The sequence below is a fragment of the Culex quinquefasciatus genome, chromosome 2 (genome assembly GCF_015732765.1).
Source record: "Culex quinquefasciatus strain JHB chromosome 2, VPISU_Cqui_1.0_pri_paternal, whole genome shotgun sequence".
NCBI classification, from domain to species: Eukaryota; Metazoa; Arthropoda; class Insecta; order Diptera; family Culicidae; genus Culex; species Culex quinquefasciatus.
In genome coordinates this window covers 123,668,990-123,686,047 of record NC_051862.1, presented here as the reverse complement: position 1 = coordinate 123,686,047, position 17,058 = coordinate 123,668,990, and the positions used below count along the sequence as shown (strand labels likewise).

General features: G+C 35.6%; 1 protein-coding gene across 1 annotated transcript in view; it reads left to right on the top strand.

Annotated features, from left to right (window-relative positions):
- The first annotated feature begins 337 nt into the window (after positions 1–337).
- The window catches only part of LOC6048892 (aquaporin AQPAe.a), a 34,704-nt gene continuing 17,983 nt past the window's right edge, over positions 338–17,058 (top strand). Inside the window, exon 1 of the mRNA XM_038254022.1 lies at positions 338–773. The gene's annotated coding sequence lies outside the window, so the exon portion shown is untranslated. The remainder of the gene's footprint in view (positions 774–17,058) is intronic.

Genomic DNA, 17,058 nt, shown 5'->3' with positions numbered 1-17,058 from the left:
TAATCACTGAATTTTCATTTCTATATGGCTTTACAATTGACAAAGCACCTCTTTTACTCTTGATTCATTTACGGAAAATTTTCTCACTCTCCATTCAACTGAAATCTCAATCACCATTTCCAGGTGAAATTCTTCTTATGGGCAGCATCATCGCACGATGCCGGTTGGTTTTCCCTTCCCAAAGCCCTGAGCATAACAAACCGGGAGACTCGCGCGCGCAAACCCAACTCAACTGCGATGGTGACTCGGTTCAGCAGCGTCGCGACGCCTTCGCCGCCGCCGTGACACTCTCGGCGGTTCGCGCTCTTTGCTCGTCATATAAAAGCGTTAATTGAACGTTCTAGCGCGGATAGTGCGAGTTTGGGTTCCGTACGATACTGACGTCGTTGCTGCCGAGTCGTTCCGACAACAAACGGTCACATCCGGTGTGTAACGGCCGGTACAAGAAATTGGGTAATTACGAAAAAATAGTATCGAGGGGAAGCCGGCAACGATTGAGTGTTGGTTATCTAAAAAAAAGTTTTGAAAAAAGACATCGGAAATAACCGGTAAAACGCGTGGACTGTCTCTGCCGTGCTATCAGTGATAAAGTGGGTTGTTCAAGGCTCCAAATAGTGGTTCTGATAACAAATTGTAAGTGGGACCTGCAGTGTTACGAAATATATTTCGCGCGGAGATAATTGTTTTCGGAACGTGCAACTAGAGTGTGAAAACGTGTTGTTTGAGAAGAGGCCTGTTGCACACGGAGGCATTTGTAGAACCATATAATTGAGGTAAGTGTCACTAATTATTAGAGATAGTGGTTTTGTTGTGACATACCGATAGACCATGAAGTGGGCTTCAGCATCCATTTTGAAACTTGTGATGATGATAAGTTATTTTGAAAAGTTGAATTCCAACAGAGAACTGTCCAATTTACATTGCAAAGTTATAGTACACTTTGCAATGTAATTATTGTTTAATAAATTTGACATTTTTTTTAATCACAAATACTGACCAACTAAACCATAGACAAAGAATCGAGAATATAGGATTGTTAATTTTGATTCTATTCTTCTATAATGTCACAACTTAAAACAAGCTTGGTCAAACGTGTGTCAAATAAATGCAAATAAATATTTTTATAAATACAAATTACTGAAAAACTTACTGACTTCACGAACACAAGTAAATGTGTGGAAATGTACACTTACTTGAATCATATAAACTACTCATAATATTACAAAAAAAACAAGATTGTATAAGTGATTTGTTTTTGTTTCATTCACTCTCTCTCTCTCTCTCTCTCTCACACACACACACACACACACGTTTTCAAACTACACTAAAACCCCGTGGTTTGACACTGTCTGTTGTCCAAACATCGGGGTCCCTTTGAAACTCCTTTTACACGGCACTCACGCATACTAACATGCGTTTGTTTTGACAGTCCGCGTGACTGCCTTGTTATAAGTGACAGTTTGTTACTTTTTAGTTTGACTTTGTCGAGCCAACAAAGTTCAAACAAAAAAGTTTCAAACTAGAACGTTTCCAAAGATTGGAAAATATTGTCATTTATTAATAATTTTGTTCTACTTTTTTATTGACAGTATAATTTTTTTTTAAATCTAAGAGAAATACTCGTATTCTTATCACATGTCTATGTCAAACCTTTCGGCATATTAACAAATAGTTCAATAATAAAATCAAAAAAGTTTTTCCTACAATATCAATTTTTAAACATCCTTTAATAAAAGTTAGCAAAATGTTTTTAAAATGTATCGATAAACTTGTTTTGATAATGATTACAAAACAAACCAATTTATATTTATTGCTATGATGTTTTTTGTGTTTAGTGAATCTTTTACAAATCAGTGGTAGGGTAAAACGTGTGTTGATGTTTGTCAATTTTGATTCAATAAATTTATGTGACGTGTGACATGTTTATCAAACGCAGTTTATCAAACGCTTAATTGTTCCTAAAAATAAAGTCACATTGTTTTGTCAGTCCAATATTTTTGAGCGCAGCATCTGTTTGCTGATATTTTTGTTTTATTTTGATTTTTCCTCTCTCTACATTTATCCGACAAAGCGTCGCTATTTTTATCCGATCGCGACTGTTTACATTTTTGGGATTTAAACCGTCATATATCAGCTGTCTCTTCAAGATATTTTCGAATTATATAATTCTTAATCAACGGTGACATAACACGTCAACGCTGTCGTGCTATCTTGTCGCACCCGCCATTTTGACGTGCCGAGAAAAACGCGTTTTAATGTTTGACCTTGAATAAACAAAAACAAGAGTACGCGATGTAAACAATAACAAATAAGTTTTGTTTGGTTCCCTAAGTCCCAAGTTGTAATTACAAATGTTTTCAGTAGTCGAGCTCGTACTTGTGCCAAACGCGTCCTGACCTAAAAACCCTTTGGCCAGTTGTCACACTTACATCAATTTTCAGGGTGTGTCTTTCATATAAAAAGTGACAATAATGCACAATGTTTTTTTGTTTTTTTTTTTTTAATATCTCAGAATTGAAATCGATTTTTTTTTTTTGGTCTGTCACATTGTGAAGGTCAAAAGATGAGGCATTGTGAGGTGTACAAAACGGCGTTCTTAACACAATTTGCCCCAAATTTCTCGTGCGATAAGATAGCACGACAGCGACGACGTATTTTTTGTTTTCTATCTCCATAACTTAGGTCAGTAACAATTTGCTAAACTTGACAGAAAAAAGAACAAGACCATCGAAATTTCGATACCATGTTTCTATTTCCCGAGCAGACGGAAATAACTTTGGAATAACATTTTTTGATATTAGAAAATACTAGGCCAATAACATTTTATGTTATTTATAACAAGATTTGTTATTCGTCGTTATGAATTTTTTGTTATTGGATTGTTATTGTAATAACAGACTGATAACATTTTAAGTTATTCTTCGAACAAATCTTTGTTATTATTTTTTGTTATTTTAACAACTAATCCGATCATCCCAATAACAGTTGGAGGTATTCTTCCATAACAAAATATGTTATTCCCAAGTTGTTTTGGCTATCAACCAAAATCAGACCAATAACAAATTTTGTTATGATAACATAAACTGTTATTAAACTCTTATGCAAAAATGTATTTTTCAAAAAGATCCCGGGCAGAAAGTCGCATCATGGGACGAACAAAAAAATAACTTGAGTTGTTTTTGATATCATGGCATGTTTGATATTTGTTCCAAAAACTCTTAAAATGCGCGCCGAAATCTATGTTCCTTTCTATGTTTGTAGACTTTTTATCATCAGTTGATAAATTTTCATTTTCTCATGATATTACCGGACTTAGAAAAAAATCGAAGGCCGAATTATTTTGGGACTTAGAAAAAAAATGTACCTCTTTATCATGAGATGATATAATTTTGTTTTATTATGTTTTCACTGGACTTAGCAAAATTTCGAAAGCAAAATTATTTTGGGACTTAGAAAAAATTTCGAAATCTTTATCATGAGATGATATTATTTTGTTTTATCTTGTTTTTGCTGGACTTAGCAGAATTTCGAAAGTCAAATTATTTTGGGACTTAGAAAAAATTTCGACCTCTTTATCATGAGATGATTTTTTCTAGTTTTATCTTGTTTTATTTGGACTTAGCAAAATTTTCACTCCTCGACAAAATTTCACTTTTCCTACACTTAGAATATTTTTGAAAACCCGGGATTATGAGATGATTTACAAGGTTAAATTTTTTTCAAGCGGGACTTAGCTAAAATGGCAGTTTTGTTAATGGACATTTTTATTGACTTTTTTTCCACTTTAATTTACTTTAAATACACTAGTTAAACTAATCACATTAAAAAGTATTTTACCGCATATAAAATTTCATCGCAAAGCGCAAAAATGAGCCCACGCGCTCGCTCACTCTCTCTTTTCTCTCTTCTTTCGTTCACTGCTCGCACGCAACGCGCGAGACATGCCGTGACAGGAATCGGCAATCGGCAGACAGACAGCTTTTGCGTTCGTGGCGGGCTGGTTTGTTTACGTTTTCGCGCAGTAGTTTTCCACGGATAAATTGTAGTCCGCGAATCGCCGCGGGTTGTGAGTACGTTCTGTGGCCGAGGGAGTGTGTGTTCGTCCGTTCCGTGGCGTTCGGGAGCCGTGATATGTTGTGTTTAAGTGATTGTTTGTGTTTTTGTGGCTGGGGGGTGAAGAAAAGTTTCGCTCCGTGTTGACGGGTGCAAGGAAAGTTTCGGCCAAGCCGCTGCACCAGAAAAGTAATTCTCTTGCCCAAGATGCTGCTGTGGATTAACGAGGAAAGGATTTTGGCGGATTCGCCAGGACAAGGGACAAGGGTTTGTTTACGTTTTTGGTGCAGTAGTTTTCCACTGATTAACAACAGCCCGCGAATCGCCGCGGGTTGTAAGTGCGTATTTTGGTCGTGGGAATGTGCGTTCGTTGGTGTCGTTTTATGTGAGAGTTGCGAAATGTTGTTATTTATGTGAAAGTTGATGTTTTTGTGGCTCGTTGGAGAAGAAAAAGTTACGTTAGCGGGTGCATTACAAAGCCGCAGTTCGCAGAATCGAAATCCTCCTGCCTGCATGTCGCTGGTCATCATTCCTCCTCCTCCTCCAGCAGGTGCTATCAAGACGCGGATCAACGTCGGAATGATTTTGGCGAATTAGACAGTTCTCGGTGGAGGAAAACAGTAGTTTCGATTTGTTTTGGTTTTTTGTCGTCGCGTCATCAGAATCGCGATTTGTGGAGGAACCGTATTTGGTCCGTGTGTTTTCGCGAGTGCGCGTGTGATTGTTTACGTTTCTGAACCTTCCTCTTGTGATTCCCGAGGAGATGATTAAATTGTGTGGCTCGCAAGCAGTTTCACGGAGGAAGATGAGTCCACCTGAAGTGGCTACAGATGTTGGTTCTACTAGACAACCGACAAATATTTTTCGACGATTTTTAAAACTCAGATAAGTATTGCTTGTTTTCTTTTTCTTTGTTTACTATTGAATTTTTAATTGTTCCATAAATTTTGTTTGAGAATTGATGCTTTGTGTTTTATTTTCTCTTACAGATCTACCAACGGGCATTTTCTGGACATTCGGCTTCTAGAATTTTGTTTACTTTGACCAATCAGCTGCAAAAATGGATTGTGCTGCAATCATATGCTCTCTGGATGCATTTGAAGAGGATTAACAAGGTAAGTACGAGAATTATTATTTCAAAGTGAACCTATCACTTCAGTTTAGAAATTCTTTCAAACATTTCAATGTTTGTTTAGCAAAGTTCAGTTTTTCATACTGTTATTTATGCTGATTTTGAATACACATTATTGACTTTTGACAGATTGATATAAAATTCTGAAAATAAATTATTTATTGATAAGGATTGCATATATTTTTAGATTCTTTCCTTTCAAGACCATATTTTTGTTTATTTTTTTGTTTGGGAATTTTATAAATTTAAATGTTTGTATAAGACCGAGCCACGTTGCCCAGTTGTAACGCTTCCACCTTGACAATATTTACAAATTTCTACACTTCTAATAGGTTTGCTAGAATTTCAGGAAAATTTTCAGCGGCCAATGCAAATAAATTAGTGCATTATTGATTTGTTTAGTTCAATTGTACAGATTTTCGAAGCTTTTTCTTTGACTTGGCTTTACAAAAAGTTTGATTTGTTTCAATTTTGTTAGTTGTATGCAATTTTGGATGTAATTTTTTGTTGCCCCCTGATTTTTCGGGCAAACTTCGAAGGGAGGAGTGACAAAAACTTTAAATAAATTTTTTACCAGCCTTACTTATTCACACTAAACTTTGAATTAATTCGAATTATACGGCAAATGATACAGTCATCCCACATATTCGGAACACCCACAAATTCGGAACACTTTTGTGATAATTTGTCAAAAGCATGCCAAATGCATCTTTTCTGTGTACCCTACTATTTTTAGGACCTTTATTTGGACATTCCTTTGCTATTTCATTTATATAAGTAGAACTTTTAAACAAAAACTGCATTTCGAGACCATTTTATTCAGAGCAGCAAAACGCTGCTTCCAAATTGCCTGTTCCATAATTGTGGGATGTTATTGTGCCTCCCACAATTGTGGAACACCTGAATTTAACTGATATTTTCACAAAAAAAGTTAGCAGACCATTAATAAAACATTACTAAGCATGAGTTTTATTGGTTTCAGAATGTGAAGTCACTTTTTTTTAAATATGTACCCCAGGAGCGATAAAAAAGATTGTTTACATCGTAAGAAAAAAGTGTTCCGAATTTGTGGATTTCAAGGGTCAAAGTTTTTCTTCAAAAACTTGATATAAAATGTTAAAATTTGCAGTTGTTCAATACAGCATTCGAAAGATCGCAAAAACAGCTTTCAAATGAAGGTAAAAGCGAATCATTATGTTCAATTATCGATTTTCTATGATTTTTTGAACATTGGCCGATCTGTAAACTGTTCCGAATATGAGGGATGACTCTATACAAATATTTAAAAAAAAATTAGATTGTCATTATGTTTAGTCTTCCAGCAGTTTGTTTGCCAGAGTTTTTAATTTTAGGCTTATTCAATAAAAATAATTTTTACTAGAAAATCACATTATATCATCAAATTAATTTGTTTTATTGAAATACAATTGAAAAACAGTCTATATGAAACTTATATTTTCTTACTGTGTATTACGCTTTCTAAAGCAACCAAATTATTACAGAAAAAAAAATATCTGGAAACATCACAACTTGTTATGAAACTTTTATGTTTTTGTATGATATTTTTCGTCCCATATTTTTCCAGGAAAAAAAATGAACTGGTCGGGATAATTTTATGTTTATGGATGATATTTTTCCGCACCATAGCATGATAATTTGAAGTTTCCAACACGAACTTAAGTTGATAATTTTTTGATATGCGTAGAGTAAATTATGTTCGCGTTTATGTTTGATTAACTCTTAACTGGAAGTTAACAGGTACTTGACATGTTTGTGTTTTTGCGAACATGACAAGTTTTCAGGAAGATGTAACTTTCTGCCCGGGATTCCATAATTTTTTTTGTTATTTTAACAGTATTTGTTATTGGAATGGCATGAATTTTGTTATTACCGTCTGCCCGGGTTGATATTAATTTTCAATGGTGCTTTTTTGGTTAGTTTGAGTTAAAGCTTTGTTTTCTAACTACTTCACTTCCCGAGCAGACGGAAATAACTTGGGAATAACATTTTTTGATATTTGAAAATACTAGGCCAAGAACATTTTATGTTATTTATAACAAGATTTGTTATTCGTCGTTATGATTTTTTTGTTATTTGATTGTTATTGTAATAACAGACTAATAACATTTTCGAACAAATCTTTGTTATTATTTTTTGTTATTTTAACAACTAATCCGATCATCCCAATAACAGTTGGCGTTATTCTTCCATAACAAAAAATGTTATTCCCAAGTTGTTTTGGCTTTCAACCAATATCAGACCAATGACTAATTTTGTTATGATAACATAAACTGTTATTAAACTCTTATGCAAAAATTGATTATTCAAGAAGATTCCATAACAATTTCTGTTATTTTAACAGTATTAGTTATTGAAATGGTAAGGATTTCGTTATTACGGTCTGCCCGGGTTGTTATCCTTTGAAGATTGACAAAACTCGATTTTTTCCGTGATTCCGGAAATCATACTTCAGGATAATGCACAAAATGGTCAGGTTTTTGTTCACATAATTTTATTCAATGACAAGCATCAAATAATTTTCGATAGAAATTGTAAACATGTATTTTTCTTTGAATTAATCAGAGTTTTTTTTGTTTTCAAAACATTATAATAATTGGATTTTCCCTAAAAACAAATCTCTTCCCTCCGGGCTTTAACATCTTCCAACCGCACATAAACACAAATTGGCTTTAATTATTTTGGGAGAAATAAAAACTAAAACGCCAGAACAGCGACGAACGCGCGTAATGACAAAGCTCTGTAATTCAAGTACATAATCTGATGAATGTGTGTGGCGTCGCCGTGTCAAATTTCAACCGGTTTCGAAAAAACAACAACTTTTTCCTCGTCCCAGACATTTTAAATTTAATTATTGCCGTGCTGCCAGTGCAATCACGTACTGCGACGAACTAAACAGCTTTATCAACTGTTTAAATCCCAATAGCGTTCCCGGAATAGATTTAATCCTGCTTCATACAAACTCAAAATCTCGAAATCGGATTACTCTCCAATCGAGTGGTATTTTGGTAGCCTCAAAATGTTTGCAAATATCTTCGCAGCAAAAGAGGTCGGACTGTTCCAGAATCAAACCAATCAATCAAACTGCTTCCCAATATAACAGGTGAGGTAAAACATGCTGTCAGGGGGGTGTCACTTGGGAAAGACCCAACCGGGAGTGACTGGTCAAATCTAACGACACCGCGAACGAAAAAAAAGAGCGAAGCAAAGCATCTCGTTCTCAGTCATCATCACATCACATCACATCGGCGGCCTGCAACATATAAGGGAACGAATGACGAAAAGTGTGTCAGCAGGTTGTTTTTCGATTTGGCGAGCCAAAAGTTAAGGTATTAAGCGACGCGCTTGGACGTGGCTTTGCTACCTAGGTTATAGGAGCAAATGGGTAATTCGAGGGCAAATGACGTGCGTGTTGTGCGATAGAAGCATGAGGGGAAGGTTAGGAACTGCTCTGCTGCTTTGGGATGCGCGTGAGAAGATCAACTTTCCCTTAAAAGCAGGGCGAAACGCTTTTGGAAATTGGAGAAGGGTTTGCTAGCTATTCCAAGCTATTGAGTGTTCACACTTTGCTGACCAGGTCTTTTGAATAAAGATTTTCAGTCTACCAAATCTAGAAAATAATTTAAGGCATTTTGTCAATATTTACATTTACTATAAAAACAATAAAGTCAAAACAAACATGCAGTATTTTTGGGTAGTTTCCAGATTTTTTTAAACGCAATCTGTTTGAATTTAAACATTTTCTGATCTGATAGGTCATTAGGATGTAATATGGTTGTATGGAAAACATAAAGTTGTCCAAATATAGTGAACACAGCAACTTTTCAGTTCTTTTTGGGGTCTCAAACAACTCCCTTAAATTTGGGAACGCTTGGTAAGGTCCCAACTTTGCGCAAAACGATTCAAATTTGTATGGGAATTAGTATGGAGAAAACCTTTTTTTTATTCTTTTTTTGATATTCCAAAAATCTACAATTCACTCTATATTAAAACCGGATTCATATTCGAATGCTCTAAAATGTGCTCTACAACTTTCCCGAAGAGAGTATGGTGCTTACTTGCTTCTATAAAAAATTACAGCTTGTTCAAAACTCGTCTAAAACGTGTTTTTGCTCGAAAATTACGTTTTAGACGAGTTTTGAGGATGCTGTATCTTCTTTCAGGAACACGTTAGCACCATACTCTCTTCGGGAAAGCTGTAGAGCACCTTGCCAGAGCATCCGAACATGGAGAAAAAAGAGTTCCCAAAATAGTGAACAAGCGTTCCCGCTTTCATGAACGCTTGTTCACACTTTTTTGACCAATCGTTCTCAAACTTTGGGGCTGAAAAAATGACCTTAAAAATTGCAGTACTGGAAAATCAATTTTGTTATTACTCTCTAATGGGTCATATTGACCAAAAAATCAATATTTTTCGAAAGCCTTGGCAAAATTTCACTTAGGATAATCGAATCAAGACAAAAAAAATTTGCTGTCTTATTTTTGATTGTTAGGCTTTATAACCTCTAAACTACTTTAAAGTGATTGAGAATTTTTAAATCCATGATGGCGGCCAAAAAAGCGGTGAAGAAATATTCGAATTTGATGTTAAAAGTAAGAAAATAAAAAAAATACAGAAAAAATACGATTTTTGAAGCACTTAACTAAACTTTGTCATTTTCAATAGCGTCTTATGGGACCCCAAGACGGATCAAATGAGACCAAAACGGTCCAAATCGGGTCATCCAGTGCCGAGATAACTCAGTGCAAATTTTTTTGATCAACATCCTACCACACACACAGACATTTACTCAAAATTTGATTCTGAGTCGATATGTATACATGAAGGTGGGTCTAGGAGGTCAAATTAAGAATTTCGTTTTTCGAGTGATTTTATAACCTTTCCTCAGTAAGGCGAGGAAGGCAAAAACGAAAAAATAAGCAAGTTTAGTTGAAAAAGGATGAGAATGAGGAATACCTACATTGTAGCAAAACCAAAAACTGGATGTGCTCCATTACCAAGTTGCATGAGATTTATATGTTCTTTTCTTATTCCTTCTTAGAATTTCTTTTTCATTCATTTCATTCTTTTTCTAGAGTTTTATTTTTTTAAATAATGTATCGTCAACTGAGACGAGTTGGGACTACTGTCTGGATAAGGGCAACAGTTTGTTCTAGCACTTAAAGCTTGATATTTCGAAAGCGATGCACTATTTTAGATGTGTCTGTTCTATCGGAAAATAATCAAAAATATCCCAAAACAGCTGTCCCCATTTGCCCCATGCGTCCCGTTTCAACCCAGTTTCTGTAATATTAATGATGGTTTTCCAACCTCACAAACATCATGAGTTCCTGCGGAAGAGTATGAAATCGAACATAATTGATGTTTTTTTAAATTTATTTGAGAAAGTTTCAGGTTTTTGGAGATCTACGAATCTCAAACAAACAATATTCGAAATGACGAAAAATCTAAATTCTTATATTCGTGCAATACCACCTGTGTACTGAACCTTGTTGCAAATATTCGTTAATTAATTATATGGCCACAATACTGATGTAAACTATCAGTCACGCCGATCTAACGCTATTGTCAACGCGAAAGCGGAATTGTTTGATCACGATTAATTTTACTATGTTTCTGGCAAAAGTCATATTCAAGCAGTAATTTCAAACGTGTCCAATAAATCCACTGCTCAATCAAATTTTAAAGTGAATTACATGTAAATCATACTTCAAAGAGTGACAAATCATACTTTAGGTCGTAGGGGAGTTTGGGGTAATATGGACAGGGGGGGGGTAATTTGGACACCCCTTTAAAAATCACGTTTTCTTCGGATATAAAGTGATAATGACAATTTAAGTGATAAGGCTAGTACTAGTAATGGCCTAGGAGTATGGACAAACCAAGAAAGTTAGAATAGGTTAAGTAGTTTTGGTTTAATATGTAAAAGTTTCATAAGGCCGGTTGGCACTGCCTTAAATTCTAATATTTGAAGGTTAGGAAATAAGGTTTTGCAGGAGTTATATGGCAAAAAAGTGGACATTTTATGTTTAAGGGGGTTGCTTGGACGATTCCTGAGATATGTACGTATAAAATTGTGCATTTTATCCATTTTATCATCAAAAATTGCAATTTATGATAGAATATGCTATGGGGGTAATTTGGACATGGCTTGTGGGGTAATTTGGACATACCTGAAAGTCTACCTGTCAGGCAACAAAAAAGTAACTTTCATGGTTGAATGAGTTTTTTAAGCGATTTAGATAAATTTAGAGGGATTTAATATGTCAAAACAATCAAAAAGAAATGTGAGCAATGAGAACTTTCACAAAACTCCTATTTTTTAACTTAGATAAATTTATTCCAATATTCGAATTGATGAAAATCAGATAACTGTACATTTGGCGTTGAACAAGACTCTAATGTTGATTGCTTTTAATTAATTTCTTTGACATTTCTAATTTCTATGCTGGTTTACAATAATATTTAAATTTAAAGGGCTACAGAATGTAAAATTAAAAAAAAATGATATTTTCAGGCTAATAAATTCTATATAAAGATTGATTTATATAAACATAAACGATACCTTAAACACTAAAAACTATACTTGTGCCTAATCCAGAATCAATGTTTAAATCAGTTCAGTATTAATGATTAAATTATATATACTACACTGAACTATTTGTTATCTTCCTATTGAATTATAGTTCTATCAGAAAATCATTATTTAAACCTTTGATGAAATATTGTGAGCAAAACAACTCTTCAAAATATAAAGCAATTACAAAACCAGGCTGAAGGATAAAAAACATGCTCAAAAAATCAAATGTTAAACTTATTCTTCAACATGTGTCCAAATTACCCCTCAAAAGGTGTTCATATTACCCCACAAGGTATGTCCATATTACCCCACAAGGCATGTCCAAATTACCCCACAAGGCATGTCCAAATTACCCCATAGGGGTGTTCATATTACCCCCACACAAAAATGTGGGGGTAATTTGGACACCTTTTAATTTTTGCGATAAAAATGGGGTTTTCATCAAAATTTATCGAAATAGATGACATGTCTCCATCAAATATGGTCTCTATTATCCTCTGGTGTCATCCACATTCCTTTAAAATATCCATACAGCCCGTGACAGAGCAATTTCCTTAGGGTGTCCAAATTACCCCACACTCCCCTAACACCTCGCAGATACAAGTCATCGACAATCAGACCCACTCTTGCTCAGCCACTTTCAAGGCACGACCTGCAGTTAATCGTATGCATCCGGCCGGAAAATCACGATAAACTGTCCAGATCTGAGTCTCGATTGCGGTTAAGTTGAATTGAATCCCCCGCGTCGAGCTACTTGCCGCGACTAAGTGACTGGTTAAGCGTTAGATCTCTAGCCTCTCTTTTTCTAGACAATGTTCTATGAGTGGACGCAGCGCTGGAATCTGGCGGAAATTGTTGGACCAATGAATATGGATGGTGATGTTGATGGACTTATGAGTCAGGCTGCTCACGAAAGGGTTCCCGATCTCACCTCAAATGGGGGGCATTATCCGGGCGATTACTTCCGAAGAAAAATGTGCAAAACAATTAGACGTGGGAACGACGGGAGGGGTAGGTTGGAGAACTGATAATGACTGGACGATTGCTATCCGATATTGGAATGCTTTGCAAATAATAGCTTACAGAAAGAATTTAAACTGTTGCAAAAATACAGTGGTATAGATTTAGTAAACAACCTGCGAGGGTAACGGCCGAGATGGTCGAGTCAGAATTCTCTCAATCTGAATTGAGATCATTTTACTCTCGCCTGTCTACTGTGAGTGTAGAACAATTGCGTAGAGAAAAGTGGGACAAGACGACCGTTTTAGCCCAATGTCCCCTACCTCACGTCAATAGTGTATGTGGTATGGCAAACATCGAAACAAATTGTACGGCGTAGGGGCATTCCAATAAGTAAGTCAATTGCTTAATTGGATTAATCCGCATGGAAACAGCTTAATTTATCCGCTCCAAGCACTGTCACGCACATCTTCGATATTTCCCCTGTTATCAGTAACAACCAGTTTACCCACCATTACGACACACATTTTTCTCATTGAGAGCAAACGATATTCATGTTTCAGAGTAATGTGCATTTTCCGACCAACAAGTGGATTGTGCATTGCGCGGGAGTTCAATTTTCCAATTAAGTACCACTAACCCAACTCAACTATTGTAGAACACGTGCCGGCAGCAGCAGTGTGACCAGAATTTAGAAATTCAAATTATATGTGACTGCGAGAGTCGGTACTCACTGTAGTCATCTCCCCGTCCATAAAACAACCTCCTCCGACGATGAAGCTTCCCGCCAAGATGACATCCCGATAAAGAAGATAAAAGAGCTCCAACACGTTTCCGACTCAAGCCCCTTCGCAAACCTTCACCTGTTTGCCTCAATTATCATCGAAAGGCAGATAATATAACTCAATAGTGTCGTGCAAACATAATTATCGCAACTCCCTGCCTTGTGCTCTTGGACAAATAGTTTCCAGTGCAACAAACAAAAAACGTTCAGAAACGCATGCAGAATTCCAATTGAAAACCATCGAAACAAGTTGTAAATACAGCCTCAATGTCACCGGCAGTTATTTTTCGCGATAAGCACGTTCCGTATCAAAGGAATCTGCCACGGGCTGTCGTCACAAATTCCACTGGACACTGGACCGTGAGTCAATCGCTGCGCTTATCAGGGTTGTCAGGGACTTAGGCTTAAGTTTGGCGATTTGGGCAGATACGTCTGAACAAGCGAGCCAAAATAAAACGTATTATTTTATTGAACCAATTGACGGAACGGCATTCATTCATAAGTAAGGGGTTGCACAGTGGGGCCAAACCCGCTGCTAATCCCATGAAATTGATTACGAGAAAGGCCGCAGGTTTTTAGATCCCAAAAAAAGTGTTCTTTATGTAAAAAAACCTGATAAATGGAATGGTGATGACCCCATCCACCGGAGACCACGGGAACAGGTCCATTTTGCCCCTTTTCCCCTAAAAATCAATTTTCTTATACTATTTGATTTGTACAGAAAAAGGCCGCAGGTTTTTTGACCTCAAAAATAGTGTTCTATACGTAAAAAAGCCTGATGAATCGAATGGTGATGACCCCATCCATCGGAGACCACGGGAACAGGTCCATTTTGCCCCTTTTCCCCTAAAAATCAATTTTCTAATACTATTTTATTTGTACAGAAACCGGTTGTTTTGAACTGAACGCCTGATGCAGACGCATGGTTGACGGTGGAAATTTCAAAAATTAGATAAAGTGTTACACTTTTCCAATTCAATACAATCAAAGTAAATACTTTAAGCGTAAACAATTAATTACATTTCGCGCTTAACAATTTGCATTTTAATTGACGCACTTTTATTATCTCGAGCAAATAAGATTCACCTCTACGTCGTTGCCGTGTTTCCTCTCTCTCTCTCCCTGTGTGGGAAACCACGTGGCCGGCCGGCATTCCGAGAGATATATCACACAAGGTGGCTGCGGTTGGTCGGTCACGAAATTGTTGCGTATTCGCGGGTTATTACGCCGACACTGAGTGCTCTCGTGATCCTACAACTGATAAAAACCTAGAAAAAAACACTGTGATTGCGGTTGACTTTGAAAAAAAAAAACAGGACGAAAAACACTCTTGAAAGTATGTCACTAAAGTAGGAAGACATTGTATGAGCTGAGACAATGTCTGCGTCTAGAAGTTAATGGTCAATTACATCACTGCTGAGACATCAAAAAGAATCGTTATTCGTCGTTTCGATTTCGTCGCTTAGCGAAGCGGTTTAATGACTGGTTTTAAAGTTTAGAACATTTGTTGGAACCGTCGAGATTTGGCCATCAACCAAAACAATGTCTTGGGAATAATAAAAATACTTTCAACAGAAACAGATTTGGTTTCAAATTTGAATCGAAATGGATTGTAGTTTACTTTTTGTGTGTCAACAAAAGTAGGGGAACTATACCCTTTCTCAGCCTATTTCTATTATCGGCCTATCAGCACTTTGATCATGAATTACAGCTTATATAAAGTTTTCTTGACTGTTCTAAAGTAATAAATAGCTCAAATAAAAGTGAGCAAGCAACTCTCCATTGTTGAAACATCTGAAAATGATGATTTAATAGCAGAAACGGCAAAAGTGATGAGAATTGGTCGAACGGCTTAGTGTGATTAAAATGGGTATATTTCCCCTAACGTCATGATTCAAATTCCCGGACGCTTCGAAACCCGTTTTATCAATTATTTGGGTTTTATCAATTATTTGGATACAAGTTCGCATTATGAATGTCAAAACTGTGTTATTTGATGAATTCTAACATCAACTTTAATTTAAAGTTTGTTTGAACGCTGTAGTTAATGCCAAAACAATTAAATAAAATAAAATTATAGGATTACCAAAAATGAGAAACATTTCACGTGAAATATTTCATAGGCGTCCGAAGCACAGGGAAGGCGAAGCTGAAATTTTTGGTTTTGATTTCCTTAAATTCCAGCAATTTTTTATATAAAATATCGTTTGTTTTGATGTCAACAGCTAATTTGAGACCTACAGAATGCCGTTCACTAACATTTCAGTCCAAATTTTTGTGATTCATTAGCAAAAACGAGTGTCCGGAATTCGAAGCAAAAGTGTCCGGATTTCGAATCAGCTTTTATCAGTGTCTGGGATTCGAAGCACAACAAGACTTCTCAGACAAGTCATCAGTCAAGACATCTCAGACAAGTCATCTTAATTTTCAAATTCTGATGAAAAATTGTTTGAAAAGACATATTTTGCATGCATTCTCTTAAAACTGACTGTTTATACTACATCTTGATGATATTTCTTCATCTCCAACTTATTATATGATTTTTTGTCAGCTATAGAGCAGTTCTCTAGGATTTCGGTCATTCGATTTTTTTTGTATTTTTTAATCCGACTGAAACTTTTTTGGTGCCTTCGGTATGCCCAAAGAAGCCATTTTGCATCATTAGTTTGTCCATATAATTTTCCATACAAATTTGGCAGCTGTCCATACAAAAATGATGTATGAAAATTCAAAAATCTGTATCTTTTGAATTTTTTGATCGATTTGGTGTCTTTGGCAAAGTTGTAGGTATGGATACGGACTACACTGGAAAAAAATGACACACGGTAAAAAAAATTGGTGATTTTTTGTTTTAACTTTTTATCACTAAAATTTGATTTGCAAAAAAACACTATTTTTATTTTTTTTTATTTCTTGATATGTTTTAGAGGACATAAAATGCCAACATTTCAGAAATTTCCAGGGTGTGCAAAAAATCATTGTCCGAGTTATGAATTTTTTAATCAATACTGATTTTTTCAAAAAATCGAAATATTGGTCGCAAAATTTTTTCAACTTCATTTTTCGATGTAAAATCAAATTTGCAATCAAAAGGTACTCAAGTAAAATTTTGATGAAGTGCACCGTTTTCAAGTTAAATCCATATTTAGGTGACTTTTTTGAAAATTGTGGCAGTTTTTCATTTTTTTAAATTAGTGCACATGTTTGCACACTTTTGGAAAAAATATTTTTGAAAATCTGAGAAAATTCTCTATATTTTGCTTATTCGGACTTTGTTGATACGACCTTTAGTTGCTGAGATATTGCAATGCAAAGGTTTAAAAACAGGAAAATTGATGTTTTCTAAGTCTCACCCAAACAGCCCACCATTTTTTAATGTCGATATCTCAGCAACTAATGGTCCGATTTTCAATGTTAATATATGAAACATTTGTGAAATTTTCCGATCTTTTCGAAAACATTATTTTCAAAATTTTCAAATCAAGACTAACATTTGAAAAGGGCCAAACATTCAATATTACGCCCTTTTA